The sequence below is a fragment of the Panthera onca genome, chromosome A1, assembly GCF_046562875.1.
Source record: "Panthera onca isolate mPanOnc1 chromosome A1, mPanOnc1 haplotype 2, whole genome shotgun sequence".
Taxonomy (NCBI): Eukaryota; Metazoa; Chordata; class Mammalia; order Carnivora; family Felidae; genus Panthera; species Panthera onca.
In genome coordinates, this window is record NC_138339.1 from 89477741 (window position 1) to 89484658 (window position 6918).

Below are 6918 nucleotides of genomic sequence, written 5' to 3' on the forward strand. Positions count from 1 at the left end.
GCTTTGGCTAGGACTGCCAACATTCTGTTGAATAAAAGTGGTGAGAATGGGCATCCTTGTCTTATTCCTGATCCAATGTTGAATATGACGTTAGCTATGGGCCTGCCATATATGGCCTTTAATATGTTGAGATATGTTTCCTCTATACCAGCTTTGTTAAGAGTTTTTATCATAAACAGATGTTGAATTTTGTCAAATGCTTTTTCTGCCTCTAATGACATGATCATATAATTTTTATCCTTCATTTTGTTAATGTGGTATATGACATTGATTCATTTGCAGATGTTGAACCATCCTTGGATCCCTGAAATAAATCCAACTTGATCATGGGGTATGATCCTTTTAATGTATTGTTGAATTTGGTTTGCTAACATTTTGTTGGGGGCTTTTGCATCGATGTCATCAGGGATATTGGCTTATCATTTTCTTTTCTTGTGACAATTTTGTCTGGTTTTGGTATCAGGATAATGCTGGGCTTGTAAATGAGTTTGGTAGAGTTTCTTCTTCCTCTATTTTTTTCTATCAAATCTAAACTTTATTCAAGATTTATGCCTGGGTGGCTCAGTCAATGAAGCATCTGACTTTAGCTCAGGTCATGATTTCATGGTCCACGTCAGACTCCGGGCTGACCACTCAGAACCTGGACCCTGCTTCAGATTCTGTATCTCCCATGTTCTCTTCCCTTCCCCTGCTCGTGCTTTCTCTCTCTCTCTCTCTCTCTCTCTCTCTCTGTCTCTCTCTCTCTCTGTCTCTCAAAAATAAATAAACATTAAAAAAAAGATTTATGCATTGATATTTAAAAGTAACATTGGTCAGGGCCAATAATACAGGACAACTTTCTTTCCCCTTCCTTCCTTCCTTCCTTCTTCCTTCCTTCCTTCCTTCCTTGCTTCCTTCTTTCTTCCTTCCTTCCTTCCCCTACTTACTTACTTTTCTGTTTAGGTTTTCCTGGACTTTGCAGTTAATTTGAATGCAAACTCTAAACCAGGATAAAGGCACATTTGGTGAGTAAATTGTATGTGTTCCTTCTTTCACAAGGATCTTCAAGGGTCAGTTTTATGAACTGGCATCACTTTAATTTCCTATATTATGCATGCCAAGGCTTGTCTCATACACTTACATATATTTTAAGACCCAAGTCTCATGGTTACTGAGCTAAATTTAGTGTGTGAACATGTTTATTATAAACAACATGGCATCTGGCATCCTCCCAACCAAGTAATCTGAAAGACAGGGAGCAACCAAGGTGGAAGCTGCAGTGTCTTTCATAACGGAATCTCAGAAGTGACATACCATTACTTCTTCCATATTCTACGCTAGTAGACCAACTTTAGTATAATATGGGATGGGATTACATAAGGGTGTTAACACCATGGGGTGGGGCTCATTCAGAGGTATCGTAGATGCTGGCTACTAGCATACATATCACACTTAAAACCTATTAAATCTAGTCTATACTGATATTTCATGACAGCAATGTATTCCCAGCACCCTGGACAATAGTGGACATATGGTAGGCTCTTAATAATTTTCAATAATTTATTAAGTAATTTTATATTGTCACGGATATATTATAGCAGAGATGGTGGGTTTTAGGTTTTTCTAGGAGGATTTACAGAAGAAAGATATTTTGGCTGCCATAATTTGGTAAAGAGAAGTTAAAGGTACCTAAATACTATGTGTATGTGAATCTTCAACATTACTTTAAAATTTTATATTACACAAAGAGAGAAGTTCAAGAGAATGAGCACTTAAAATTGTGTTTCAATTTTTACTGTTAGATCTATTGTTATTTTGAAATTACTTAAGGTTTGCCATAGGATAAAGGTTTGCTATAGGATAAAGTATCCTAAAGGATAAAGTATTATCCCCCCAAATACTATTTCTCACTAAAAGGAATCAGGATACCTTGGAGAAAAATGGCTGATTACAGATCTGAAACAGAAATGTTAAAGATTAGCCTGGGACATTGTATGCCAGAAAGCAGGAAAGGTATCAAATACTAATGTGGTCATACAAAAGATACAGAAACCAACTTGAACGAGGTCCCATGGACCTAAGATAAGGCAACTTGAACATTAAAAAGATTTGTGACTGTGCTCAATTAAAACAGAACAAATATATAAAAAAATTATGAGTCCATGATGAGACAAAAAACCAAAAAATAGTACAACAATTCCAAATAAGACACACTAGCCCCAAGATAGTGATTCCCACTGGAGTTTTCTAGGGCACCAACTCATTACTCTGACAACTAATAAAAAATGTCAGGCATTTACTCTATGTGAATAATAGTTGATGTAAGAAAGATCTTTTTTTTTTTTTAAGTGAAGTACAACTGATGTAAAATATCCTATTAGTTTCAGGTGTAAATCATAGTGATTTGATATTTTATAAATATGTTACAAACTAATGCCAGAGAACAACCCAGCTGAGCAATGGGCCAAAGACCCTAAGAGACAGTCACCAAAGAAGAGATCAGATGGCAAATAAACATCTGAAAAGAGGCTCCACATTATATGTCATCAGGGAAATGCAACTTAAAACAACTAGATACCACTAAACATCTGTTAGAATGCCCCAAATCTGGACAGTGACAATGCCAAGTGCTGGTGAGGATGTGGAGGAATAGGCATTTTCATGAACTGTTGGTAGAACACAAAGCGGTATCGCCCCTTGGAAGACAGTTTGGTGGTTTCTTGCAAAGCTAAACATACTCTTACCACATCATCCAGCAATCGTGCTTCTTGGTACTTTCCCAAATGAACTAAACACTTACGTCCATACAAAAATCTGCACATAGGTGGTTATAGCAGCTTTATTCACAATTTCCAAAATTTGGAAAATAAACTCTGGAACATCCAGACAGTGGAATGTTATTCAGCACTAAAAACAAATAAGCTGTTAAGCCATGAAAAGACGTGGAGGAAACTTAAATACTTATTACTAAGGGAAAGAAACCTATCTAAAAAGGCTACATACAATAGGACTCCAACTATATGACCTTTGAAAAGTCAAAACTATGAAGACAGTAAAAAGATCATTGGTTTCCAGGGGTGGGGTTGGTAGTAGGGATAAACAGGTAGAGCAAACAGGATATTTAGGACCGTGAAATTACTTTGCATGATACTATAATGATGGATGCATGTTATTGCACATTCGTCCAAACCCATAAAATGTACAACACCAAGAGTGAATCCTAATGTTAACTATGGACTCTGGGTGACCATGATGCTTCAAAATGTAGTTTCACCAATTATAACAAATATATCACTTTGGTGGGGGATATCAATAAGGGGGAGGTGATACAAGTGTGGGGGCAGGGGGATACATATAGATCTATCCCTTTCCCTCAATTTTGCTGTGAACCTAAAAGTGCTCTAAAAAAACAGTCTTAATAAATTTAAAAAAATGTAAGAAGTCCGTGATTTGGGTCAACATAACAGCATGTTTGGTAATTATGAGTAAAAATGAAATGACACCTAGAGATGTGGTCTGAGTTATCATTACACAGAAGGAAGGCAAACTAATATTCTTGCCTTCTTGGCCATGAGTTAATTTGGAAAATGTGATAAGGCCTGTGTATTCAGCCTTGGTATAGTCATGGTCATCAATAAGGTAACTAGATTTTCCTTGGAATGATCCAAAGAACCCAAAGTACCACATTGGTCATACCACAGTGCGTTTGTTTTTCCTCCACTTATTTGATCCAGGCTTAAGTGGATTATTTGCCTCATTTGGTTTACACCTTTGTTTTCCTCATAAAATTGTTTAAATATATAAGGTGAGGGACCATGTCTTATTCAGGTTTATCAATCACTATTTTTGAAGGAAAGAATTATTCGGCCAAAGATAGGAAAATTCACTTGGACCCACACATTCCAGGCCTGAGAGAAGCCAAATCATCTGCCTATTTACCAAAGTGGGATTAATGCCACTTCACAAGCTTACAGATATAAAGATGGCCACAAAGTCTCGATGTATATGGCCTTTGTGGAATCACATAGTTACAGGAAAATCAGTCTCCTTAAACATTCTCTCAGCAATAACATTGACAACCCTGTTCTGTTACTTTTACTAATCTGGATGTGAGTTAATGACCGTGTGGAGGTGGAAGGTGAGAAGTGGCTGTCCACACAGTGTTATACGAGAAATTCTTAAAAAGTCTCTGCCCCAAATTACTTCCACTCTTTTCTTGAAAATCCCACATTTTTAATACTAAGAAAGCCATAATTGAATATAGAATAAAAATATAAAATGATCTGTTTATAAACTGATAATAACTTGATCACTATGTTCTACCTACCTCACTGTTTCCTATGCTTTTCTTATCAAGCAGCATACCCAGGCAGAAAAGACAGACTTCTTAGATAAGGGAAGGTTCCCTAGGAATCAGAGGGCCTGAGTTTCCTTGCTGAAAACTCCAAATACATTCTTAAGACCCATTTAACATAATTAAATCTTAGTGACGAAGAACCAATCAATCGGGCACACTCAGGTACAGTTATAGCTCTGGGAACAGTGGGATAGCATAAAGATTCTGGATGTCTTTGGAATGAAGAAAATGGACATTTTCTTCCAGTTTCCTACTCTTTGGGAATTTTCTTCTTTTAAATAATTAATTATGCATTTGGGGGATCAATGATTTTATCCCAATTTCAATTCATAAAATTTCTCATATGTCTAAGCAATATCTGCATTTTACCAAGAGGCACAAGTCATCAAAATCAAAAGAATATTTTCTTTAGAATCTTAGGAACATACAGAAATCTTAGGAGAGATACTGTTGTAACATATTTGTTTTGATAAAGAACAAATTTCAAAGCTTTTTTATTTAATTCATCCAAGGTCTTAAGCAAGAAATAATCTGAAGAGGCTAGTGACATAAATGGTCTTCCAGGAGGAAAAAGAATATATATCCCTAGTTTTCAATTATAGAGTAAACACCTTTGCAGACATCAACCATGAAAAGAGACGAACAAAGCTTTGGGCAGTTAAAACGCTATCAGTCACTGCACAAAAGGAATAAGAAGTATGCTTTTCTCTTTTCAGTCAGTTGCATTTTAGTTATTAGAAAACAGAACACTCAATGAACATCTGTCAGTACTATTTTCAGGAGTTCTTTAGAATGTTTTTATATTTAATTAAAGGTTTGTTTTCATATTACCTTGAGCATGACTCACTGGGGACAGACACAAGAAGGGGCCTAAACATACTAATTGATATGTAGGAAAACTGAGCATATGAGTTGAGCCTATTTGTGGCATAAACTAATTTAGAAACCAAAAACTTTGGAACATATCCATAAATAAAACAAATACAAAATGTAGTCTTTGAGCAGAAACTCAAGCTTACTATACTTTGAGCAAAAGTAGTAAATGAACATAGAAATATAAAAAATATATAAGCCAAGGATTAATTAGTTACCATACGTGAAAGAAGTTTTTATTTTAAGGAAGTATTTTTACAGGAAGTTTTTCTGTAAGTATTATTATGCAACTCGATTTACTATTGTTTTATCCATTACTACTTTTAAAGGATGTTAGTAGATGCCCACTGTAAGATATTTTTGTGTTGAGCCAGGAGAAAGACTTATAAAAGATTATTGAATGATACCCAGAATTATTTTAATTCTCATGTGTCTATTTCTTTCACTGGGGGTATTGATACCCCTCCAAAAAACCTGTCAAAAGTACTATTTTTCCAAATATGTCACATAAATCATTAATATGAGCTGCTTTTATGATGAAAGACTGTAGGTCAGTTTTAAGTATAAGAGAATAAGTCACATGGCCAAGTATTAATTTTTTTAACATTTATTTATTATTGAGAGACAGACCATGAGCAGGGGAGGGGCAGAGAGAGAGGGATACACAGAATCTGAAGCAGGCTCAAGGCTCTGAGCTGTCAGCACAGAGCCCAATGCGGGACTCAAACTCACAAACCGTGAGATCATGACCTAAGCTGAAGATGGACGCTTAATTGACTGAGCCACATAGGAGCCCCACCAAGTATTAAATAACGGACATTAAACTTCTCACTAACAATATTTTTTTAATCTAATTTTTTTAAGTTTATTTATTTGTTTTGAAAGAGAGAGTGTGCGTGGGGGAGGAGAGAGAGAGAGGGAGACAGAGAATCCCAAGCAGTCTCCATGCTGTCAGTACGGAGCCTGACGCCAGGGAGGGCTTGAACTCATGAATCATGAGATCGTGACCTGAGCTGAAGCCAAGAGCCAGACGCTTAAGTGACTATACCACCCAGGCTCCCCAACATCCTTTTTTTATTTCAAATTCCTTTCCTGTACTTTTTGCTACACTTCCCCCTGCTTTTTTTCTGTCTCCAGTATTCCTGTCTCTCTGCCCTCTCCCTTGATTCTTCTTCTGCTTTCATTCCTTGCTGTCTATACCCTGTCTACAGTGGTACCCAATGATATTTCCAACACTGCTTGGTTTTCTGTTAGCATACATTGTTTTATATAGATATTAGTAAATCAGTATATATGAGTGTATGAGAGCATAACATTATGGACTATAGAATAGCTAGGCTAAAGGAAATTTCTCAGAGTTTGACTTTATTGTCAGAGGATCAATCTGAACAGTGTTCAAACTCTGAGAAATAAGTCTTTCCAATACTTCTTAGCTAGACAGATGGATAATTACTAATCAGTAAGTAAGGTAGATAAAGCAGTTCTCATGACTTCTAGTTGTATTTACAACATACCTGAGAATTTGATGTGGTAAATACAAAAACAAAAACGTGGTAAAGTAGAAAAGGACTTCAAATTAAAAAGAAAAATGCAATGTTCTAGAGCAAACAGGTCTTAAAATAGTGTCCTTTCCCATTCTCAAAATTAGCTGTGTCACTACTTAGCAGGCACAGCCATTGTTAATTTTTTCTTGTCCTCCATGTTATAAT